Here is a 27524-nt window from a genome sequence, read left to right on the forward strand (position 1 = left end):
TCAGGTCTCCCAGGAGAGAAGGGGGAGAGGGGGAGTCAAGGTGTGGGGACACAGGGCCCCAGAGGTCCCCCAGGACCACCAGGTAAGAACCCTTACATCCTCTCATCACTCCTCTCTTCTCCTCCCATCACACTCCTCCCTCTCATCCTTCCATTTTACAGAATCACAATCAGTGTATACTAATCCACATGTAGTGTGTACAGTGTATACTAATCCACATGCAGTATGTAGAGACAGTTTATACTAATCCACATGTAGTATGTAGAGACAGTTTATACTAATCCACATGTAGTATGTAGAGTCAGTTTATACTAATCCACATGTAGTATGTAGAGTCAGTTTATACTAATCCACATGCAGTATGTAGAGACAGTTTATACTAATCCACATGCAGTATGTATAGACAGTTTATACTAATCCACATGCAGTATGTAGAGACAGTTTATACTAATCCACATGCAGTATGTAGAGACAGTTTATACTAATCCACATGTAGTATGTAGAGACAGTTTATACTAATCCACATGTAGTATGTAGAGACAGTTTATACTAATCCACATGTAGTATGTAGAGACAGTTTATACTAATCCACATGTAGTATGTAGAGTCAGTTTATACTAATCCACATGTAGTATGTAGAGTCAGTTTATACTAATCCACATGCAGTATGTAGAGACAGTTTAAACTAATCCACATGTAGTATGTAGAGACAGTTTATACTAATCCACATGTAGTATGTAGAGACAGTTTATACTAATCCACATGCAGTATGTAGAGACAGTTTAAACTAATCCACATGTAGTATGTAGAGACAGTTTATACTAATCCACATGTAGTATGTAGAGACAGTTTATACTAATCCACATGTAATATGTAGAGACAGTTTAAACAAATCCACATGTAGTATGTAGAGACAGTTTATACTAATCCACATGTAGTATGTAGAGACAGTTTAAACTAATCCACATGTAGTATGTAGAGACAGTTTATACTAATCCACATGTAATATGTAGAGACAGTTTAAACAAATCCACATGTAATATGTAGAGACAGTTTATACTAATCCACATGTAGTATGTAGAGACAGTTTAAACAAATCCACATGTAGTATGTAGAGACAGTTTATACTAATCCACATGTAGTATGTAGAGACAGTTTATACTAATCCACATGTAGTATGTAGAGACAGTTTATACTAATCCACATGTAGTATGTAGAGACAGTTTATACTAATCCACATGTAGTATGTAGAGACAGTTTATACTAATCCACATGTAGTATGTAGAGACAGTTTATACTAATCCACATGTAGTATGTAGAGACAGTTTATACTAATCCACATGTAGTATGTAGAGACAGTTTATACTAATCCACATGTAGTATGTAGAGACAGTTTATACTAATCCACATGTAGTATGTAGAGACAGTTTATACTAATCCACATGTAGTATGTAGAGACAGTTTATACTAATCCACATGTAGTATGTAGAGACAGTTTATACTAATCCACATGTAGTATGTAGAGACAGTTTATACTAATCCACATGTAGTATGTAGAGACAGTTTATACTAATCCACATGTAGTATGTAGAGACAGTTTATACTAATCCACATGTAGTATGTAGAGACAGTTTATACTAATCCACATGTAGTATGTAGAGACAGTTTATACTAATCCACATGTAGTATGTAGAGACAGTTTAAACAAATCCACATGTAGTATGTAGAGACAGTTTAAACAAATCCACATGTAGTATGTAGAGACAGTTTATACTAATCCACATGTAGTATGTAGAGACAGTTTATACTAATCCACATGTAGTATGTAGAGACAGTTTATACTAATCCACATGTAGTATGTAGAGACAGTTTAAACAAATCCACATGTAGTATGTAGAGACAGTTTATACTAATCCACATGTAGTATGTAGAGACAGTTTATACTAATCCACATGTAATATGTAGAGACAGTTTATACTAATCCACATGTAGTATGTAGAGACAGTTTATACTAATCCACATGTAGTATGTAGAGACAGTTTAAACAAATCCACATGTAGTATGTAGAGACAGTTTAAACAAATCCACATGTAGTATGTAGAGACAGTTTATACTAATCCACATGTAGTATGTAGAGACAGTTTATACTAATCCACATGTAGTATGTAGAGACAGTTTATACTAATCCACATGTAATATGTAGAGACAGTTTAAACAAATCCACATGTAGTATGTAGAGACAGTTTAAACAAATCCACATGTAGTATGTAGAGACAGTTTATACTAATCCACATGTAGTATGTAGAGACAGTTTATACTAATCCACATGTAGTATGTAGAGACAGTTTATACTAATCCACATGTAGTATGTAGAGACAGTTTAAACAAATCCACATGTAATATGTAGAGACAGTTTATACTAATCCACATGTAGTATGTAGAGACAGTTTATACTAATCCACATGTAGTATGTAGAGACAGTTTATACTAATCCACATGTAGTATGTAGAGACAGTTTATACTAATCCACATGTAGTATGTAGAGACAGTTTATACTAATCCACATGTAGTATGTAGAGACAGTTTATACTAATCCACATGTAGTATGTAGAGACAGTTTATACTAATCCACATGTAGTATGTAGAGACAGTTTATACTAATCCACATGTAGTATGTAGAGACAGTTTATACTAATCCACATGTAGTATGTAGAGACAGTTTAAACTAATCCACATGTAGTATGTAGAGACAGTTTATACTAATCCACATGTAGTATGTAGAGACAGTTTATACTAATCCACATGTAGTATGTAGAGACAGTTTATACTAATCCACATGCAGTGTGTAGAGACAGTTTATACTAATCCACATGTAGTATGTAGAGACAGTTTATACTAATCCACATGTAGTATGTAGAGACAGTTTAAACTAATCCACATGTAATATGTAGAGACAGTTTATACTAATCCACATGTAGTATGTAGAGACAGTTTATACTAATCCACATGTAGTATGTAGAGACAGTTTATACTAATCCACATGTAGTATGTAGAGACAGTTTATACTAATCCACATGTAGTATGTAGAGACAGTTTATACTAATCCACATGTAATATGTAGAGACAGTTTATACTAATCCACATGTAGTATGTAGAGACAGTTTATACTAATCCACATGTAGTATGTAGAGACAGTTTAAACAAATCCACATGTAGTATGTAGAGACAGTTTATACTAATCCACATGTAGTATGTAGAGACAGTTTAAACAAATCCACATGTAGTATGTAGAGACAGTTTATACTAATCCACATGTAGTATGTAGAGACAGTTTATACTAATCCACATGTAGTATGTAGAGACAGTTTATACTAATCCACATGTAGTATGTAGAGACAGTTTAAACAAATCCACATGTAGTATGTAGAGACAGTTTATACTAATCCACATGTAGTATGTAGAGACAGTTTAAACAAATCCACATGTAGTATGTAGAGACAGTTTATACTAATCCACATGTAGTATGTAGAGACAGTTTATACTAATCCACATGTAGTATGTAGAGACAGTTTAAACAAATCCACATGTAGTATGTAGAGACAGTTTATACTAATCCACATGTAGTATGTAGAGACAGTTTATACTAATCCACATGTAGTATGTAGAGACAGTTTATACTAATCCACATGTAGTATGTAGAGACAGTTTATACTAATCCACATGTAGTATGTAGAGACAGTTTAAACAAATCCACATGTAGTATGTAGAGACAGTTTAAACAAATCCACATGTAGTATGTAGAGACAGTTTATACTAATCCACATGTAGTATGTAGAGACAGTTTAAACAAATCCACATGTAGTATGTAGAGACAGTTTAAACAAATCCACATGTAGTATGTAGAGACAGTTTATACTAATCCACATGTAGTATGTAGAGACAGTTTAAACAAATCCACATGTAGTATGTAGAGACAGTTTATACTAATCCACATGTAGTATGTAGAGACAGTTTAAACAAATCCACATGTAGTATGTAGAGACAGTTTATACTAATCCACATGTAATATGTAGAGACAGTTTAAACAAATCCCATGTAGTATGTAGAGACAGTTTATACTAATCCACATGTAGTATGTAGAGACAGTTTATACTAATCCACATGTAGTATGTAGAGACAGTTTATACTAATCCACATGTAGTATGTAGAGACAGTTTATACTAATCCACATGTAGTATGTAGAGACAGTTTATACTAATCCACATGTAGTATGTAGAGACAGTTTATACTAATCCACATGTAGTATGTAGAGACAGTTTATACTAATCCACATGTAGTATGTAGAGACAGTTTAAACAAATCCACATGTAGTATGTAGAGACAGTTTATACTAATCCACATGTAGTATGTAGAGACAGTTTATACTAATCCACATGTAATATGTAGAGACAGTTTATACTAATCCACATGTGGTATGTAGAGACAGTTTATACTAATCCACATGTGGTATGTAGAGACAGTTTATACTAATCCACATGTAGTATGTAGAGACAGTTTAAACAAATCCACATGTAGTATGTAGAGACAGTTTAAACTAATCCACATGTAATATGTAGAGACAGTTTATACTAATCCACATGTAGTATGTAGAGACAGTTTAAACAAATCCACATGTAGTATGTAGAGACAGTTTATACTAATCCACATGTAGTATGTAGAGACAGTTTATACTAATCCACATGTAATATGTAGAGACAGTTTAAACAAATCCACATGTAATATGTAGAGACAGTTTATACTAATCCACATGTAGTATGTAGAGACAGTTTATACTAATCCACATGTAATATGTAGAGACAGTTTAAACAAATCCACATGTAATATGTAGAGACAGTTTATACTAATCCACATGTAGTATGTAGAGACAGTTTATACTAATCCACATGTAATATGTAGAGACAGTTTAAACAAATCCACATGTAATATGTAGAGACAGTTTATACTAATCCACATGTAGTATGTAGAGACAGTTTATACTAATCCACATGTAGTATGTAGAGACAGTTTATACTAATCCACATGTAGTATGTAGAGACAGTTTATACTAATCCACATGTAGTATGTAGAGACAGTTTATACTAATCCACATGTAGTATGTAGAGACAGTTTATACTAATCCACATGTAGTATGTAGAGACAGTTTAAACAAATCCACATGTAGTATGTAGAGACAGTTTATACTAATCCACATGTAGTATGTAGAGACAGTTTAAACAAATCCACATGTAGTATGTAGAGACAGTTTATACTAATCCACATGTAGTATGTAGAGACAGTTTAAACAAATCCACATGTAGTATGTAGAGACAGTTTATACTAATCCACATGTAGTATGTAGAGACAGTTTATACTAATCCACATGTAGTATGTAGAGACAGTTTATACTAATCCACATGTAGTATGTAGAGACAGTTTATACTAATCCACATGTAGTATGTAGAGACAGTTTATACTAATCCACATGTAGTATGTAGAGACAGTTTATACTAATCCACATGTAGTATGTAGAGACAGTTTAAACAAATCCACATGTAGTATGTAGAGACAGTTTATACTAATCCACATGTAGTATGTAGAGACAGTTTAAACAAATCCACATGTAGTATGTAGAGACAGTTTATACTAATCCACATGTAGTATGTAGAGACAGTTTATACTAATCCACATGTAGTATGTAGAGACAGTTTAAACAAATCCACATGTAGTATGTAGAGACAGTTTATACTAATCCACATGTAGTATGTAGAGACAGTTTATACTAATCCACATGTAATATGTAGAGACAGTTTAAACAAATCCACATGTAATATGTAGAGACAGTTTATACTAATCCACATGTAGTATGTAGAGACAGTTTATACTAATCCACATGTAATATGTAGAGACAGTTTAAACAAATCCACATGTAATATGTAGAGACAGTTTATACTAATCCACATGTAGTATGTAGAGACAGTTTATACTAATCCACATGTAGTATGTAGAGACAGTTTATACTAATCCACATGTAGTATGTAGAGACAGTTTATACTAATCCACTGTAGTATGTAGAGACAGTTTAAACAAATCCACATGTAGTATGTAGAGACAGTTTATACTAACCATGTAGTATGTAGAGACAGTTTATACTAATCCACATGTAATATGTAGAGACAGTTTATACTAATCCACATGTGGTATGTAGAGACAGTTTATACTAATCCACATGTGGTATGTAGAGACAGTTTATACTAATCCACATGTAGTATGTAGAGACAGTTTAAACAAATCCACATGTAGTATGTAGAGACAGTTTAAACTAATCCACATGTAATATGTAGAGACAGTTTATACTAATCCACATGTAGTATGTAGAGACAGTTTAAACAAATCCACATGTAGTATGTAGAGACAGTTTATACTAATCCACATGTAGTATGTAGAGACAGTTTATACTAATCCACATGTAATATGTAGAGACAGTTTAAACAAATCCACATGTAATATGTAGAGACAGTTTATACTAATCCACATGTAGTATGTAGAGACAGTTTATACTAATCCACATGTAATATGTAGAGACAGTTTAAACAAATCCACATGTAGTATGTAGAGACAGTTTATACTAATCCACATGTAATATGTAGAGACAGTTTATACTAATCCACATGTAGTATGTAGAGACAGTTTATACTAATCCACATGTAATATGTAGAGACAGTTTAAACAAATCCACATGTAGTATGTAGAGACAGTTTATACTAATCCACATGTAGTATGTAGAGACAGTTTATACTAATCCACATGTAGTATGTAGAGACAGTTTATACTAATCCACATGTAGTATGTAGAGACAGTTTATACTAATCCACATGTAGTATGTAGAGACAGTTTATACTAATCCACATGTAGTATGTAGAGACAGTTTATACTAATCCACATGTAGTATGTAGAGACAGTTTAAACAAATCCACATGTAGTATGTAGAGACAGTTTATACTAATCCACATGTAGTATGTAGAGACAGTTTAAACAAATCCACATGTAGTATGTAGAGACAGTTTATACTAATCCACATGTAGTATGTAGAGACAGTTTAAACAAATCCACATGTAGTATGTAGAGACAGTTTATACTAATCCACATGTAGTATGTAGAGACAGTTTATACTAATCCACATGTAGTATGTAGAGACAGTTTAAACAAATCCACATGTAATATGTAGAGACAGTTTATACTAATCCACATGTAGTATGTAGAGACAGTTTATACTAATCCACATGTAGTATGTAGAGACAGTTTAAACAAATCCACATGTAAGTATGTAGAGACAGTTTATACTAATCCACATGTAGTATGTAGAGACAGTTTATACTAATCCACATGTAGTATGTAGAGACAGTTTATACTAATCCACATGTAGTATGTAGAGACAGTTTATACTAATCCACATGCAGTATGTAGAGACAGTTTAAACAAATCCACATGTAGTATGTAGAGACAGTTTATACTAATCCACATGTAGTATGTAGAGACAGTTTAAACAAATCCACATGTAGTATGTAGAGACAGTTTATACTAATCCACATGTAGTATGTAGAGACAGTTTATACTAATCCACATGCAGTATGTAGAGACAGTTTATACTAATCCACATGCAGTATGTAGAGACAGTTTATACTAATCCACATGCAGTATGTAGAGACAGTTTATACTAATCCACATGCAGTATGTAGAGACAGTTTATACTAATCCACATGCAGTATGTAGAGACAGTTTATACTAATCCACATGTAGTATGTAGAGACAGTTTATACTAATCCACATGCAGTATGTAGAGACAGTTTATACTAATCCACATGTAGTATGTAGAGACAGATTATACTAATCCACATGTAGTATGTAGAGACAGTTTATACTAATCCACATGTAGTATGTAGAGACAGTTTATACTAATCCACATGCAGTATGTAGAGACAGTTTATACTAATCCACATGTAGTATGTAGAGACAGTTTATACTAATCCACATGTAATATGTAGAGACAGTTTATACTAATCCACATGTAATATGTACACTGTGTACACTTACTTCTCCTCATCCTCCCTTCACCCTCCCTCATCTTCATCTTACTTCTCCTCGTCATCCTCCCTTCATCCCCCCTCACCTTCCATCTTACTTCTCCTCGTCATCCTCCCTTCATCCCCCCTCATCTTCCATCTTACTTCTCATCGTCATCCTCCCTTCATCTCCCCCTCACCTTCCATCTTATCCCTTACCACCTCAGACAATGCATGCTGGAGGGCGGATTCACCCATTCCTCCCTTCATCCCCCTCACCCTTTCCATCTTACTTCTCCTACGTCATCCTCCCTTCATACCCCCCTCATCTTCCATCTTACTTCTCATCGACAATCATCCTCACCCATTCACACCCTTATCCAATGCATCTTCCCTCCAGACAATGCATGCCGGATTCCATTCCTCCAGACAATTGCTGGAGAAATCCCAGATACAGACAATGCATGCTGTGGACAATATGCATTCCCATTCACTACCACCTTATACAGACAATGCATGCTGGAGGGCGGATTCACCCATTCACTACCAGCTTATACAGACAATGCATGCTGGAGGGCGGATTCACCCATTCACTACCAGCTTATACAGACAATGCATGCTGGAGGGGGATTCACCCATTCACTACCACCTTATACAGACAATGCATGCTGGAGGGCGGATTCACCCATTCACTACCAGCTTATACAGACAATGCATGCTGGAGGGCGGATTCACCCATTCACTACCAGCTTATACAGACAATGCATGCTGGAGGGGGGATTCACCCATTCACTACCAGCTTATACAGACAATGCATGCTGGAGGGGGATTCACCCATTCACTACCACGTTATACAGACAATGCATGCTGGAGGGGGATTCACCCATTCACTACCAGCTTATACAGACATGCTGGAGGGGGATTCACCCATTCACACCAGCTTATACAGACTAGAGGGGGATTCACCCATTCACTACCAGCTTATACAGACAATGCATGCTGGAGGGCGGATTCACCCATTCACTGTTATACAGACAATGCATGCTGGAGGGCGGATTCACCCATTCACTACCAGCTTATACAGACAATGCATGCTGGAGGGCGGATTCACCCATTCACTACCACCTTATACAGACAATGCATGCTGGAGGGGGATTCACCCATTCACTACCAGCTTATACAGACAATGCATGCTGGAGGGGGATTCACCCATTCACTACCAGCTTATACAGACAATGCATGCTGGAGGGGGATTCACCCATTCACTACCAGCTTATACAGACAATGCATGCATGCTGGAGGGGGATTCACCCATTCACTACCAGCTTATACAGACAATGCATGCTGGAGGGCGGATTCACCCATTCACTACCAGCTTATACAGACAATGCATGCTGGAGGGGGGATTCACCCATTCACTACCACCTTATACAGACAATGCATGCTGGAGGGCGGATTCACCCATTCACTACCAGCTTATACAGACAATGCATGCTGGAGGGCGGATTCACCCATTCACTACCAGCTTATACAGACAATGCATGCTGGAGGGGGATTCACCCATTCACTACCAGCTTATACAGACAATGCATGCTGGAGGGGGATTCACCCATTCACTACCACCTTATACAGACAATGCATGCTGGAGGGGGGATTCACCCATTCACTACCAGCTTATACAGACAATGCATGCTGGATTCACCCATTCACTACCAGCTTATACAGACAATGCATGCTGGAGGGGGATTCACCCATTCACTACCAGCTTATACAGACAATGCATGCTGGAGGCGGATTCACCCATTCACTACCATGTTATACAGACAATGCATGCTGGAGGGCGGATTCACCCATTCACTACCACGTTATACAGACAATGCATGCTGGAGGGCGGATTCACCCATTCACTACCACCTTATACAGACAATGCATGCTGGAGGGGGATTCACCCATTCACTACCAGCTTATACAGACAATGCATGCTGGAGGGGGATTCACCCATTCACTACCAGCTTATACAGACAATGCATGCTGGAGGGGGATTCACCCATTCACTACCAGCTTATACAGACAATGCATGCTGGAGGTGGATTCACCCATTCACTACCACCTTATACAGACAATCCAACACTATAATGAGAGGTGTTTCTAGGACTGGTTGGGTTTCATGGGACACTAACGGCTGACACACTGTAATAAAAACATGTCAATCAAAGGCCCCACTATGTTGTTGATTGAGAAGTCTTGTGTATTCAGACCACACTGTGACTGCAGTGAAATTCCTCTTACTAGGGATTTTCTGTAAAGAAAACAACGTTTGAAACTTTTAATAACATCAGAAAAATCCTCATGTGTTTTGGATTTAAAAGTTGATCTGTCTTGGATTGCTGTCTATAATGTCAAACAGATGTTTGGACAATATTTTTGGGAGAAACATTTGTATTGATTCTTCTTTGTACACTACTATTTTTTAAATCAGAAAACCAATACAGGACAATGCATCTAATTGTTGTTTAATCGATTCTCAACTCTGACATGTATACATTTGATTTATTTATTTTATTTTACCTTTATTTAACTAGGCAAGTCAGTTAAGAACAAATTCTTATTTTCAATGACGGCCTAGGAACAGTGGGTTAACTGCCTGTTCAGGGGCAGAACGACAGACTTGTACCTTGTCAGCTCGGGGATTTGAACTTGCAACCTTCCAGTTACTAGTCCAACGCTCTAACCACTGACAAAACAACATGTCTGAAAGTTCACGATGAAACATCAGGAGACTGTGGTTCCTGGCAGAGGCTTTACTACTTTAATGGAAATCAGGGAGGATATTTTTAGATCCAAAAACAGAACTCTGTAAATGAGGATTCCACTCATATCTCACTGAGCACCACAACGCCTCAGATTGTTGCCATGTCAGCAAACATTGGAATGTGTGTTCATGGATGGAACTGGGGCTGGGCTTCTGTAGTGAAACTAGACTGGGACTGGGCTTCTGTAGTGAAACTAGACTGGGACTGGGCTTCTGTAGTGAAACTAGACTGGGACTGGGCTTCTGTAGTCAAACTAGACTGGGACTGGGCTTCTGTAGTGAAACTAGACTGGGACTGGGCTTCTGTAGTCAAACTAGACTGGGACTGGGCTTCTGTAGTCAAACTAGACTGGGACTGGGCTGCTGTAGTCAAACTAGACTGGGACTGGGCTTCTGTAGTCAAACTAGACTGGGACTGGACTGCTGTAGTCAAACTGAACTGGGACTGGGCTTCTGTAGTCAAACTAGACTGGGACTGGCTTCTGTAGTCAAACTAGACTGGGACTGGGCTTCTGTAGTCAAACTAGACTGGGACTGGACTGCTGTAGTGAAACTAGACTGGGACTGGGCTGCTGTAGTGAAACTAGACTGGGACTGGGCTTCTGTAGTGAAACTAGACTGGGACTGGGCTTCTGTAGTGAAACTAGACTGGGACTGGGCTTCTGTAGTGAAACTAGACTGGGACTGGGCTTCTGTAGTGAAACTAGACTGGGACTGGGCTTCTGTAGTGAAACTAGACTGGGACTGGGCTTCTGTAGTCAAACTAGACTGGGACTGGACTGCTGTAGTCAAACTGGACTGGGACTGGACTGCTGTAGTCAAACTGGACTGGGACTGGACTGCTGTAGTCAAACTGGACTGCTGTAGTCAAACTGGACTGGGACTGGACTGCTGTAGTCATACTGGACTGGGACTGGACTGCTGTAGTCAACTAGACTGGGACTGGACTGCTGTAGTCAAACTGGACTGGGACTGGACTGCTGTAGTCAAACTGGACTGGGACTGGACTGCTGTAGTCAAACTAGACTGGGACTGGACTGCTGTAGTCAAACTAGACTGGGACTGGACTGCTGTAGTCAAACTAGACTGGGACTAGACTGACTGAGTCAAACTGGACTGGGACTGGACTGCTGTAGTCAAACTGGACTGGGACTGGACTGCTGTAGTCAAACCAGACTGGGACTGGACTGCTGTAGTCAAACTGGACTGGGACTGGACTGCTGTAGTCAAACTGGACTGGGACAAGACTGCTGTAGTCAAACTAGACTGGGACTGGACTGCTGTAGTGAAAAACTGGGACTGGACTGCTGGGTAGTCAACTGGACTGGGACTGGACTGCTGTAGTCAAACTGGACTGGGACTGGGCTTATGTAGTCAAACTGGACTGGGACTGCTGTAGTCAAACTAGGCTGGGACTGGGCTTAGTCAGTAGACAAACTGGACTGCTGTAGTCAAACTAGACTGGGACTGGGCTTCTGTAGTGAAAAACTGGGACTGCTGTAGTCAAACTAGACTGGGACTGTCAAACTAGCTGTAGTGAAACTAGACTGGGACTGGGCTTCTGTAGTGAAACTAGACTGGGACTGGGCTTCTGTAGTGAAACTAGACTGGGACTGGACTGCTGTAGTCAAACTGGACTGGGACTGGACTGCTGTAGTCAAACTGGACTGGGACTGGACTGCTGTAGTCAAACTGGACTGGGACTGGACTGCTGTAGTCAAACTGGACTGGGACTGGACTGCTGTAGTCAAACTGGACTGGGACTGGACTGCTGTAGTCAAACTGGACTGGGACTGGACTGCTGTAGTCAAACTAGACTGGGACTGGACTGCTGTAGTCAAACTGGACTGGGACTGGACTGCTGTAGTCAAACTAGACTGGGACTGGACTGCTGTAGTGAAACTAGACTGGGACTGGACTGCTGTAGTGAAACTAGACTGGGACTGGGCTGCTGTAGTCAAACTAGACTGGGACTGGACTGCTGTAGTCAAACTAGACTGGGACTGGACTGCTGTAGTCAAACTGAACTGGGACTGGACTGCTGTAGTCAAACTAGACTGGACTGCTGTAGTCAAACTGGACTGGGACTGGACTGCTGTAGTCAAACTGGACTGGGACTGGACTGCTGTAGTCATACTGGACTGGGACTGGACTGCTGTAGTCAAACTGGACTGGGACTGGACTGCTGTAGTCAAACTAGACTGGACTGCTGTAGTCAAACTGGACTGGGACTGGACTGCTGTAGTCAAACTAGACTGGACTGCTGTAGTCAAACTAGACTGGGACTGGACTGCTGTAGTCAAACTAGACTGGGACTGGACTGCTGTAGTCAAACTAGACTGGGACTGGACTGCTGTAGTCAAACCAGACTGGGACTGGACTGCTGTAGTCAAACTAGACTGGGACTGGACTGCTGTAGTCAAACTGGGACTGGACTGCTGTAGTCATGGGACTGGGACTGGACTGCTGTAGTCAAACTAGACTGGGACTGGACTGCTGTAGTGAAAAAGACTGGGACTGGACTGCTGTAGTCAAACTGGACTGGGACTGGACTGCTGTAGTCAAACTAGACTGGGACTGGACTGCTGTAGTCAAACTGGACTGGGACTGGACTGCTGTAGTCAAACTAGACTGGGACTGGACTGCTGTAGTCAAACTGGACTGGGACTGGCTGCTAGTCAAACTAGACTGGGACTGGACTGCTGTAGTTAAAACTGTAGACTGGACTGCTGTAGTCAAACTGGACTGGGACTGGACTGCTGTAGTCAAACTGACTGGGACTGGACTGCTGTAGTCAAACTGAGACTGGGACTGGACTGCTGTAGTCAAACTGGACTGGGACTGGACTGCTGTAGTCAAACTGGACTGGGACTGGACTGCTGTAGTCAAACTGGACTGGACTGCTGTAGTCAAACTGGACTGGGACTGGACTGCTGTAGTCAAACTGGACTGGGACTGGACTGCTGTAGTCAAACTAGACTGGACTGCTGTAGTCAAACTAGACTGGGACTGGACTGCTGTAGTCAAACTAGACTGGGACTGGACTGCTGTAGTCAAACTGAACTGGGACTGGACTGCTGTAGTCAAACTGGACTGGGACTGGACTGCTGTAGTCAAACTAGACTGGGACTGGACTGCTGTAGTCAAACTAGACTGGGACTGGACTGCTGTAGTCAAACTAGACTGGGACTGGACTGCTGTAGTCAAACTAGACTGGGACTGGACTGCTGTAGTCAAACTGGACTGGGACTGGACTGCTGTAGTCAAACTGGACTGGGACTGGACTGCTGTAGTCAAACTGGACTGGACTGCTGTAGTCAAACTGGACTGGGACTGGACTGCTGTAGTCAAACTGGACTGGGACTGGACTGCTGTAGTCAAACTAGACTGGACTGCTGTAGTCAAACTAGACTGGGACTGGACTGCTGTAGTGAAACTAGACTGGGACTGGGCTGCTGTAGTCAAACTAGACTGGGGCTGGGCTTCTGTAGTGAAACTAGACTGGGACTGGGCTTCTGTAGTGAAACTAGACTGCTGGACTGGGCTGCTGCAGTCAAACTGGAGCTGCTGTAGTAGTCAAACTGGACTGCTGTAGTCAAACTGGACTGGGACTGGACTGCTGTAGTCAAACTGGACTGGGACTGGACTGCTGTAGTCAAACTGGACTGGGACTGGACTGCTGTAGTCAAACTGGACTGGGACTGGACTGCTGTAGTCATACTGGACTGGGACTGGACTGCTGTAGTCAAACTGGACTGGGACTGGACTGCTGTAGTCAAACTCAGACTGGGACTGGACTGCTGTAGTCAAACTCAGACTGGGACTGGACTGCTGTAGTCAAACTGGACTGGGACTGGACTGCTGTAGTCAAACTGGACTGGGACTGGACTGCTGTAGTCAAACTGGACTGGGACTGGACTGCTGTAGTCAAACTGGACTGGGACTGGACTGCTGTAGTCAAACTAGACTGGGACTGGACTGCTGTAGTCAAACTGGACTGGGACTGGACTGCTGTAGTCAAACTAGACTGGGACTGGACTGCTGTAGTCAAACTAGACTGGGACTGGACTGCTGTAGTCAAACTGGACTGGGACTGGACTGCTGTAGTGAAAAGACTGGGACTGGGCTGCTGTAGTCAAACTAGACTGGGACTGGACTGCTGTAGTGAAACTAGACTGGGACTGGACTGCTGTAGTCAAACTGGGACTGGGACTGGACTGCTGTAGTCAAACTAGACTGGGACTGGGACTGCTGTAGTCAAACTAGACTGGGACTGGACTGCTGTAGTTAAACTGGACTGCTGTAGTCAAACTGACTGGGACTGGACTGCTGTAGTCAAACTAGACTGGGACTGGACTGCTGTAGTCAAACTGAGACTGGGACTGGACTGCTGTAGTCAAACTAGACTGGGACTGGACTGCTGTAGTCAAACTGGACTGGGACTGGACTGCTGTAGTCAAACTGGACTGGGACTGGACTGCTGTAGTCAAACTAGACTGGGACTGGACTGCTGTAGGACTGGACTGCTGTAGTCAAACTGGACTGGGACTGGACTGCTGTAGTCAAACTAGACTGGGACTGGACTGCTGTAGTCAAACTGGACTGGGACTGGACTGCTGTAGTCAAACTGGACTGGGACTAGACTGCTGTAGTCAAACTAGACTGGGACTGGACTGCTGTAGTCAAACTGGACTGGGACTGGACTGCTGTAGTCAAACTAGACTGGGACTGGACTGCTGTAGTCAAACTGGACTGGGACTGGACTGCTGTAGTCAAACTAGACTGGGACTGGACTGCTGTAGTCAAACTGGACTGCTGTACTGGGACTGGACTGCTGTAGTCAAACTAGACTGGGACTGGACTGCTGTAGTCAAACTGGACTGGGACTGGACTGCTGTAGTCAAACCAGACTGGGACTGCTGTAGTCAAACTGGACTGCTGTAGTCAAACTGGACTGCTGTAGTCAAACTGGACTGGACTGCTGTAGTCAAACTAGACTGGGACTGGACTGCTGTAGTCAAACTGGACTGGACTGCTGTAGTCAAACTGGACTGGACTGCTGTAGTCAAACTGGACTGCTGTAGTCAAACTGGACTGGACTGCTGTAGTCAAACTGGACTGCTGTAGTCAAACTGGACTGCTGTAGTCAAACTGGACTGGGACTGGACTGCTGTAGTCAAACTGGACTGGGACTGGACTGCTGTAGTCAAACTGAACTGGGACTGGACTGCTGTAGTCAAACTGGACTGGGACTGGACTGCTGTAGTCAAACTGGACTGGGACTGGACTGCTGTAGTCAAACTGGACTGGGACTGGACTGCTGTAGTCAAACTGAACTGGGACTGGACTGCTGTAGTCAAACTAGACTGGGACTGGCTGCTGTAGTCAAACTGACTGGGACTGGACTGCTGTAGTCAAACTGGACTGGGACTGGACTGCTGTAGTCACACTGGACTGGGACTGGACTGCTGTAGTCAAACTGGACTGGGACTGGACTGCTGTAGTCAAACTGGACTGGACTGGACTGCTGTAGTCAAACTGGACTGGGACTGGACTGCTGTAGTCAAACTGAACTGGGACTGGACTGCTGTAGTCAAACTGGACTGGGACTGGACTGCTGTAGTCAAACTGGACTGGGACTGGACTGCTGTAGTCAAACTGGACTGGGACTGACTGCTGTAGTCAAACTGGACTGGGACTGGACTGCTGTAGTCAAACTGGACTGGGACTGGACTGCTGTAGTCAAACTGAGTCACATATATGGGACTACTGCTATATACACAGGTTTCTGTAGTGGAAACTTCAACAGAAGTAGGATAATAACTGTCTGATCTGGGTTCAGGGCATTATTCTGAGGGAACCCACACACACATATACATATATATATACATATACACTGCCTGCAGTCTGGCCACTCAACAACACAGACTATTTTACATCAGACTTCATCATTGCAGACGTAACAAGGGGGACGATTCATGAAACATAGTTTTCATGATTTTATCTCTCCAGTTTACAACATGGTCGGCCGTAACAACAGACTGGTGTTTGGTGTGTAATTAGTCCCCTTGTAGGTCCTGTTACTGAGTATCTTGCCTCCACAGGTCTTCTAGGAGAGGGGCGTACAGGCAGCCAAGGCCCCGCCGGTAGACCAGGCAACCAGGGTACCCCAGGGCGACCAGGCACCCCTGGATCCACGGGCCCTGCTGGTGCTGCTGGCTACTGCGACCAGAACTCCTGTTTGGGCTACAACGTTGGAGGTAACCGCCATCAGAACACATAGATATCCCTGTCTATAAGTTCTGGATACTGTAGGACTGAGATTACTAGGAGGAACTGGGTTTATACCACAGTAAATCTGATGGATACTGTGTGCGGTTATGCACTGAGTGTACAAAACATTAAGAACACCTTCCTAATATTGATGTTGCCCTCAGAACAGCCTCAATTCGTCAGGGCATGGACTCTACAAGGTGTCATAAAGCGTTCCACAGGGATGCTGGCCCATGTTAACTCCATTGTTTCCCACAGTTGTGTCAAGTTACCCCGTTCAAATGTACTTAAATGTCTTTCCCATTCACCCTTTGAATAAGACACATATACAAAACGTCTCAATTGCCTCAAGGTAAAAATCCTTCTTTAACCCGTCTCCTCCCCTTCATCTACACTGATTGAAGTGGATTAAACAAAGTGGCATCAATAAGGGATCATATCTTTCACCTGGATTCACATGGTCAGCATGTCATGGAAAGAGCAGCTGTTCTTAATGTTTTGTACTCTCAATGTATATTATTCCTGAATTCAATCAAAACAGAAACGTAGTCAAAAAGAGAGTAACAGTAAGTGCTGTGTGTGTCAGATCTAAAGCCTTCTCTTCATGGTCCGTTGTAGGAGAGTCCTGTCCTTCCAGTCAGCTGATGTCTTGACCCAGTATTTTGAAGGGACCCAGTGGTTAGTTAGTGTTATTTTCATTAGATGAAATGAAAGAGGCTTGACGATGTTTATTACAGATCATTTCAGGACATAAAACAACCCCAGTGTCTTTACAACCAGTGAAGTTAGAAGACTGGGCTTCTGTGGTGACTCCGCCCCTGACTTTACAACCAGTAAAAGTTAAAGTATTTTCCTCAGTGACTGACTAACTGGCTCCGCCCCTGACTTTACAACCAGTAAAAGTTAAAGTATTTTCCTCAGTGACTGACTAACTGGCTCCGCCCCTGACTTTACAACCAGTAAAAGATAAAGTATTTTCCTCAGTGACTGACTAACTGGCTCCGCCCCTGACTTTACAACCAGTAAAAGTTAAGTATTTTCCTCAGTGTGACTAACTGGCTCCTCCCCTGACTTTACAACCAGTAAAAGATAAAGTATTTTCCTCAGTGACTGACTAACTGGCTCCGCCCCTGACTTTACAACCAGTAAAAGTTAAAGTATTTTCCTCAGTGACTGACTAACTGGCTCCGCCCCTGACTTTACAACCAGTAAAAGATAAAGTATTTTCCTCAGTGACTGACTAACTGGCTCCGCCCCTGACTTTACAACCAGTAAAAGTTAAAGTATTTTCCTCAGTGACTGACTAACTGGCTCCGCCCCTGACTTTACAACCAGTAAAAGATAAAGTATTTTCCTCAGTGACTGACTAACTGGCTCCGCCCCTGACTTTACAACCAGTAAAAGTTAAAGTATTTTCCTCAGTGACTGACTAACTGGCTCCGCCCCTGACTTTACAACCAGTAAAAGATAAAGTATTTTCCTCAGTGACTGACTAACTGGCTCCGCCCCCTGACTTTACAACCAGTAAAAGTTAAAGTATTTTCCTCAGTGACTGACTAACTGGCTCCGCCCCTGACTTTACAACCAGTAAAAGTTAAAGTATTTTCCCTCAGTGACTGACTAAGCCCTGACTTTACAACCAGTAAACTTAAAGTATTTTCCTCAGTGACTGACTAACTGGCTCCGCCCCTGACTTTACAACCAGTAAAAGTTAAAGTATTTTCCTCAGTGACTGACTAACTGGCTCCGCCCCTGACTTTACAACCAGTAAAAGATAAAGTATTTTCCTCAGTGACTGACTAACTGGCTCCGCCCCTGACTTTACAACCAGTAAAAGATAAAGTATTTTCCTCAGTGACTGACTAACTGGCTCCACCCTGACTTTACAACCAGTAAAAGATAAAGTATTTTCCTCAGTGACTGACTAACTGGCTCCGCCCCTGACTTTACAACCAGTAAAAGATAAAGTATTTTCCTCAGTGACTGACTAACTGGCTCCGCCCCCTGACTTTACAACCAGTAAAAGATAAAGTATTTTCCTCAGTGACTGGCTCCGCCCCTGACTTTACAACCAGTGTTAAAGTATTTTCCTCAGTGACTGACCTGGCTCTCGCCCTGACTTTACAACCAGTAAAAGACAAAGTATTTTCCTCAGTGACTGACTAACTGGCTCCGCCCCCTGACTTTACAACCAGTAAAAGTTAAAGTATTTTCCTCAGTGACTGACTAACTGGCTCCGCCCCTGACTTTACAACCAGTAAAAGATAAAGTATTTTCCTCAGTGACTGACTAACTGGCTCCGCCCCTGACTTTACAACCAGTAAAAGATAAAGTATTTTCCTCAGTGACTGACTAACTGGCTCCGCCCCTGACTTTACAACCAGTAAAAGTTAAAGTATTTTCCTCAGTGACTGACTAACTGGCTCCGCCCCTGACTTTACAACCAGTAAAAGATAAAGTATTTTCCTCAGTGACTGACTAACTGGCTCCGCCCCTGACTTTACAACCAGTAAAAGTTAAAGTATTTTCCTCAGTGACTGACTAACTGGCTCCGCCCCTGACTTTACAACCTAAAGTATTTTCCTCAGTGACTGACTTGGCTCCGCCCTGACTTTACAACCAGTAAAAGATAAAGTATTTTCCTCAGTGACTGACTAACTGGCTCCGCCCCTGACTTTACAACCAGTAAAAGTTAAAGTATTTTCCTCAGTGACTGACTAACTGGCTCCGCCCCTGACTTTACAACCAGTAAAAGTTAAAGTATTTTCCTCAGTGACTGACTAACTGGCTCCGCCCCTGACTTTACAACCAGTAAAAGATAAAGTATTTTCCTCAGTGACTGACTAACTGGCTCCGCCCCTGACTTTACAACCAGTAAAAGTTAAAGTATTTTCCTCAGTGACTGACTAACTGGCTCCGCCCCTGACTTTACAACCAGTAAAAGTTAAAGTATTTTCCTCAGTGACTGACTAACTGGCTCCGCCCCTGACTTTACAACCAGTAAAAGTTAAAGTATTTTCCTCAGTGACTGACTAAATGGCTCCGCCCCTGACTTTACAACCAGTAAAAGTTAAAGTATTTTCCTCAGTGACTGACTAACTGGCTCCGCCCCTGACTTTACAACCAGTAAAAGATCAAGTATTTTCCTCAGTGACTGACTAACTGGCGACTGGTAAATTGTACAGAGATTGACATTGTAATTGTCCCTATAAATTTCGTAAAGTATTTTAGAGCTATCGAAATGTTATGCCGAAAGGTTCTCGTGACGCGTTTTATACACACTATGAATGTTTAATATGAGTGACCGTGTCCTTAGTTTATTTTATTTAACTAGGCAAGTCAGTTATGAACAAATTATTGTTTATAATGACGGACCAACCCCCTTGCCAAACCCGCCCTATGGGACTCCTAAATCACACACAGATGTGATACAGCCTGGATTCGAACCAGGGACTGTCGTGACGCCTCTTGCACTGAGATGCAGGGCCTTAGACCACTTGAGAACCCCCTCAGTGGGCCTGCTTTCTTTGCCTGGTTATTACTTCACTGCTAACCTAAAAGGATATTAACACTAAGACCATTATGCTATAGCTGTTTTGATTGAATTCAGGCAGGGTATTATTTGACATTGAACAATTGGTTCATTCCCACAGATGTGGTTAAAATGTGGTTGAATCACTTTAAGATGAGAGTGCCTCTCACAGCGATGTGTGGTGCACTTTGACCTAAAATACTTCCCCACAACTTGTGCATGTCTGAGTTACTACACTGTAAGTATACTGGATGTACAACCAAGTATCCTGTGTGACTCTCATTTCACTGTTCTACATCTTTATGACATTTTCTTACATTAAGAAAGAGAAATAAAGATGACAGCACTATGCTGTGCCTGTCTGCTTTCAGAGCTCTGATGAGCAGCTGCCATAACACAGCAGTCTGAGTCAGAGATACTGACGAGCACAACCACTAGTGGTAGCATGTTGGTGTTATGTGGTCTGGTATCTGTACTGACGTAAGGTGTTTCTCTGTGTCTCTGTCTGTCTCCTCTGTTCTGGTTCTAACTCAAGGAGGACAGGAACAGGAATATGAGAATGACTACTGAGCAACATTCTCTTAGTTCCAGACACCCTCTCCTCTCCTCCGACCCTCTCCTCTCCTCTCCCCTCATAGTCCTCTCCTCTCCGATGAGACCATCAGACACCCTCTCCTCTCCCCTCCCCTCATTGTCCATCAGCCACCCTCTCCTCTCCCCTCCCCTCATAAAGAGACCATCAGCCACCCTCTCCTCTCCTCTCCCCTCATAAAGAGACCATCAGCCACCCTCTCCTCTCCTCTCCCCTCATAAAGAGACCATCAGCCACCCTCTCCTCTCCCCTCATAAAGAGACCATCAGCCACCTTCTCCTCTCCTCCCCTCTCATAAAGAGACCATCAGCCACCTTCTCCTCTCCTCCCCTCTCATAAAGAGACCATCAGCCACCTTCTCCTCTCCTCCCCTCTCATAAAGAGACCATCAGCCACCTTCTCCTCTCCTCCCCTCTCATAAAGAGACCATCAGCCACCCTCTCCTCTCCTCTCCCCACATAAAGAGACCATCAGCCACCCTCTTATCTCCCCTCATAAAGAGACCATCAGCCACCCTCTCCCCTCCCCTCATAAAGAGACCATCAGCCACCCTCTCCTCTCCCCTCATAAAGAGACCATCATCAGCTACCCTTTCCCCTCCCCTCCCCTCCCCTCCCCTCATAAAGAGACCATCATCAGCCACCCTCTCCGCTCCCCTCATTAAGAGACCATCAGCCACCCTTTCCCCTCCCCTCCCCTCCCCTCATAAAGAGACCATCATCAGCCACCCTCTCCCTCCCCTCCCCTCCTCATAAAGAGACCCTCAGCCACCCTCTCCTCTACCCTCAAAGAGACCATCAGCCACCCTCTCCCTCCTCTCATAAAGAGACCATCAGCCACCTCTCCCCTCCCCTCCCCTCATAAAGAGACCATCAGCCACCCTCTCCTCCCTCTCCTCATAAAGAGACCATCAGCCACCCTCTCCACTCCCCTCATAAAGAGACCATCAGCCACCCTTTCCCCTCCCCTCATAAAGAGACCATCAGCCACCCTCTCCCCTCCCCCCTCATAAAGAAACCCTCAGCCACCCTCTCCCCTCCCCTCATAAAGAGACCATCAGCCACCCTCTCCCCCCCTCCCCTCATAAAGAGACCCTCAGCCACCCTCTCCCCTCCCCTCATAAAGAGACCATCAGCCACCCTCTCCCCTCCTCCTCTCATAAAGAGACCATCAGCCACCCTCTCCCTCCCCTCCTCTCATAGAGACCCTCAGCCACCCTCTCCCTCCCCTCATAAAGAGACCATCAGCCACCCTCTCCCCTCCCCTCAAAATGAGACCATCAGCCACCCTCTCCCCTCCCCTCATAAAGAGACCCTCAGCCACCCTCTCCCCTCCCCTCCCCTCATAAAGAGACCCTCAGCCACCCTCTCCTCTCCCCTCATAAAGAGACCCTCAGCCACCCTCTCCCCTCCCCTCATAAAGAGACCATCAGCCACCCTCTCCCCTCCCCTCCCCTCATAAAGAGACCCTCAGCCACCCTCTCCCCTCCCCTCCCTCATAAAGAGACCATCAGCCACCCTCTCCCCTCCCCTCTCCTCATAAAGAGACCCTCAGCCACCCTCTCCACTCCCCTCATAAAGAGACCATCAGCCACCCTCTCCCCTCCCCTCCCCTCCCTCCCCTCCCCTCCCTCATAAAGAGACCATCAGCCACCCTCTCCCTCCCCTCATAAAGAGACCATCAGCCACCCCCTACCCTCCTCCTCATAAAGAGACCATCGGCCACCCCTTCCCCTCCCCTCATAAAGAGACCATCATCAGCCACCCTCTCCCTCCCCTCATAAAGAGACCCTCAGCCACCCTCTCCCATCCTCTCATAAAGAGACCATCAGCCACCCTCTCCCCTCCCCTCCCCTCATAAAGAGACCCTCAGCCACCCTCTCCCCTCCTCTCATAAAGAGACCATCAGCCACCCTCTCCCCTCCCCTCCTCTCATAAAGAGACCCTCAGCCACCCTCTCCCCTCCTCTCATAAAGAGACCATCAGCCACCCTCTCCCCTCCCCTCCTCTCATAAAGAGACCCTCAGCCACCCTCTCCCCTCCCCTCATAAAGAGACCCTCAGCCACCCTCTCCTCTACCCTCAAAGAGACCATCAGCCACCCTCTCCCCTCCCCTCATAAAGAGACCCTCAGTCACCCTCTCCTCTCCCCTCATAGAGACCATCAGCCACCCTCTCCTCTCCCCTCATAAAGAGACCCTCAGCCACCCTCTCCTCTCCCCTCATAAAGAGACCATCAGCCACCCCCTCCCCTCCCCTCAGAAAGAGACCTTCAGCCACTCTCTCCCCTCCCCTCATAAAGAGACCATCAGCCACCCTCTCCTCTCCCCTCATAAAGAGACCATCAGCCACCCTCTCCCCTCATAAAGAGACCCTCAGCCACCCTCTCCCCTCCCCTCATAAAGAGACCATCATCAGCCACCCTCTCCCCTCCTCTCCCCTCATAAAGAGACCCTCAGCCACCCTCTCCTCTCCCCTCATAGAGACCATCAGCCACCCTCTCCCCTCCCCTCAGAAAGAGACTCAGCCACCCTCTCCTCTCCCCTCATAAAGAGACCCTCAGCCACCCTCTCCTCTCCCCTCATAAAGAGACCATCAGCCACCCTCCCTCCCCTCAGAAAGAGACCTTCAGCCACTCTCTCCCTCCCTCATAAAGAGACCATCAGCCACCCTCTCCTCTCCCTAATAAAGAGACCATCAGCCACCCCTCCCCTCATAAAGAGACCCTCAGCCACCCTCTCCCCTCCCCTCATAAAGAGACCATCATCAGCCACCCTCTCCCCTCATAAAGAGACCCTCAGCCACCCTCTCCCCTCCCCTCATAAAGAGACCATCAGCCACCCTCTCCCCATAAAGAGACCCTCTCCCTCCCCTCCCATCATAGAGACCATCAGCCACCCTCTCCTCCTCCCCTCCCCTCATAAAGAGACCATCATCAGCCACCCTCTCCCCTCCCCCCTCATAAAGAGACCCTCAGCCACCCCTCTCCTCCCCTCCTCATAAAGAGACCCTCAGCCACCCTCTCCCCTCCCCTCATAAAGAGACCCTCAGCCACCCTCTCCCCTCCCCTCATAAAGAGACCCTCAGCCACCCTCTCCTCTCCCCTCCCCTCATAAAGAGACCCTCAGCCACCCTCTCCTCTCCCCTCATAAAGAGACCCTCAGCCACCCTCTCCTCTCCCCTCATAGAGACCATCAGCAACCCTCTCCTCTCCCCTCATAGAGACCCTCAGCCACCCTCTCCTCTCCCCTCATAAAGAGACCCTCAGCCACCCTCTCCTCTCCCCTCATAAAGAGACCCTCAGCCACCCTCTGCTCTCCCATCTTTTCTTCTCCACATAGAGACTATCACTACCCTCCTCCCTTCACCCCTCACTACCTCTTGAGATCACCACCGCCGTGTTGAACCAATCGCTTCAGTCTCATCTATCTCTGCCTGTCATCAGACATTGTGTGTTGATCTTGCTAACCTCGCTTCACATCACCCCGCTTGGAAAACGACCCATCTGGATTTTTATAAAAGACATGAATCAGAAGATATTGTTTCCTAGACGATGCTTTTCTCCAGCCGGCCACCAGCCGCCACCTTCCTTCCTCCCTGTGTATATCTTCTCTCTCCTGATCAAGGTATCCTTGTGAATGACAAATACTAATCAGACTCCCACTTACTCCCACTGGTGTGGCTCACCCTCTCTCTTATACAGCCACGGCTACACACTGTGTTCTTCTTTCTCACTGCAGTAATGTTGTGCCTGTGGCTCTCTGTCTGCTTTCTCCTGTACGTCATTCTGCTAACCCAGATGCTACCCCGGGCAACAAGCTAACAACCCCAGACAACAAGCTAACAACCCCGGGCAACAAGCTAACAACCCCGGGCAACAAGCTAACAACCCCAGACAACAAGCTAACAACCCGACAACAAGCTAACAACCCCAGGCAACAAGCTAACAACCCCGGGCAACAAGCTAACAACCCCGGGCAACAAGCTAACTTAGCGGTGGTGGTTTAGAAAGAGGTTGCTAGTGATGACACCCCATTGATCCAGATGTTCCCCACCATAGTACAACAACTCCCCCACACCAACTACCAAAACTATCACCCCACTGCCCGTTTTGACCCCCGTGGAAATTACAACAACGATGATGAAGACGATGAGGAAGATGAGGAGGAAGAGGACCCGTTCGCTGGGTATAGAGGCTACCCACCTCAGTACTACCAGCCCAGTTACCCTCACCCCCCTGCACCCCAATCCCACTCCCAGGACACTGAGCTAAGGTCCCCAGGGATAATGATGAGCCGTTTCTCCAGAGACGTGGTCACACAGAGAAGAGACACCGCTAATACAGCCCAGACAGGACAGACAGACCAGACTGGACAGAGGAGTGAAGCTGCAGCAGATACTGAAGGAGAGGTGGAGGTGGAGAAGTCCAGACTGGACAGACTGGACAGAGGAGAAGCTGCAGCAGATACTGAAGGAGAGGTGGAGATTGGAGAAGTGGACAGACTGGACAGAGGAGCGAAGCTGCAGCAGATACTGAAGGAGAGGTGGAGGTGATTGGAGAAGTCCAGACAGGACAGACTGGACAGAGGAGCGAAGCTGCAGCAGATACTGAAGGAGAGGTGGAGGTGATTGGAGAAGTCCAGACAGGACAGACTGGACAGAGGAGCGAAGCTGCAGCAGATACTGAAGGAGAGGTGGAGGTGATTGGAGAAGTCCAGACAGGACAGACAGTCCAACCACCTCTCTATGTCCCTGTGGGTTGATGAAGATGTCAAAAATATGTTCGGTATGCGTCAGTTGCCCCCGTGTCGCTAGCCAGGGTCTCCTGTATGCTATTCCTGTATGAGAGCGCTGTCAGATTAGGATATACCCGAAAAGTGCCTGATTTCTGTAAATGCTGGTGTGTGGGATGTAGGGGGACTGAGGAAGACAAACTATCCCCAGTGACGTACATTAAAATCACTTACCTTTCTAGTGAAGTTGCATGCAGCCTTTCAGCCAGCGCATCAAGGATGACTGGACTGTGTCTTTGGGTTGATGTGTCATAAAGTCAAACGTCTTTTTGTAATTTGAGATGATGAACGGATGACATTTGAACAGTCTGTCAGCTCTTTATAACCAGGTGTCATTTACATTATAGTGCTTCCATGTTGACTTTACCCTCCATCTTTAAGTTGTCAAGCCAGTTCTCACAATGATTTTTCACTATTTGTGTACAGTGTCCTCTCTTCTTGATTTAATATGATACATTGTGACCTCTGTTGAAGCAGCCCCCCCCCCCCTCTGTTATTGTACGATGAGGAATGTGTTTTTTTAAAGTTTGCCTAAACATTAAGGAACCAAACTTTAACCACTGTCCTATCAAAGAAAACTACAGCTATTGTAAGACTTGTCAAGCGTTCTTGTCCAATCGTACCGTTATCACATTGTTCATTGACATGGACTTGGTCTTGTCCGACTGGCTGTTAGTTTCTCTTACTCTCGTCACAGGCAACGACAGAGAAGGTGCTGGAATGACTTGTGATGAGCTCCTCAAATCTGAAGTTTAATGTTTTCCTTATTGCCTTTCCCAATTTGTTGTTGTTGTTGTTGTTGTTATTATGATGATTATGCAACGTGGTGCCCGTCCACTGTGAGGAGAGTGTTGAATATAGTTAGGCCTGTGGTCTAATTTGTGTTTTTGGACAGAAATGGAATTCCGATTGTAGAACTAACAGGTACCAGTGAAATGTCTCATCAGACCACGCCACCAAACCTTTGAAACTGATTTAGGAAGTTATTTATTTATACTTTATTATTTGTTTTATAACCAATAAAACTGTAATTCAACAGTGTTCTGTAGCTCGGTGTTTGATTAGTAGGGTCTGTGAGAACTAGGTATAAGTTCTGTTGTCTGATTGACATGTGACTCACTGTCCACCACGGGTAGGGCCTGTGAGAACTAGGTATAAGTCAGTGGCGGTTGGTGCCGTTGAAGATGAGGGAGGACCATTTATTTTCTCATGAGCACAGCCTTATTTCTATTACAGCATATTGGATGACTGTCATTCATATTCCATTCACCCAGTTCAATATAACAGTGACAGGTTTAGGCCCCTACATGATACTCTAATTGTTCCTATACCCATCATGAGGTTGCTACAACCTAGACTATGAACTAAAGATTACAATGTAGGTGCACACAGGTCGAGAGAAAATGTTTGGACAGACAGTGACAC

The 27524-nt window shown here is 44.2% G+C and overlaps 1 long non-coding RNA gene across 2 annotated transcripts; it reads left to right on the plus strand.

Moving 5' to 3' along the window:
* On the plus strand, window positions 1-27140 carry LOC127926921 (uncharacterized). 2 transcript variants are annotated; one of them, XR_008125435.1, is made up of 4 exons: window positions 1-82; window positions 17016-17171; window positions 25106-25716; window positions 25851-27140. It is a non-coding gene; the product is annotated as an uncharacterized LOC127926921 (long non-coding RNA). The 2 variants fall into 2 exon arrangements; XR_008125436.1 differs by lacking the exons at window positions 25106-25716; window positions 25851-27140 and adding an exon at window positions 21252-21480.
* The last annotated feature ends 384 nt before the right edge of the window (window positions 27141-27524 follow it).

This window comes from Oncorhynchus keta, unplaced genomic scaffold (assembly GCF_023373465.1).
Source record: "Oncorhynchus keta strain PuntledgeMale-10-30-2019 unplaced genomic scaffold, Oket_V2 Un_contig_862_pilon_pilon, whole genome shotgun sequence".
Taxonomy (NCBI): domain Eukaryota; kingdom Metazoa; phylum Chordata; class Actinopteri; order Salmoniformes; family Salmonidae; genus Oncorhynchus; species Oncorhynchus keta.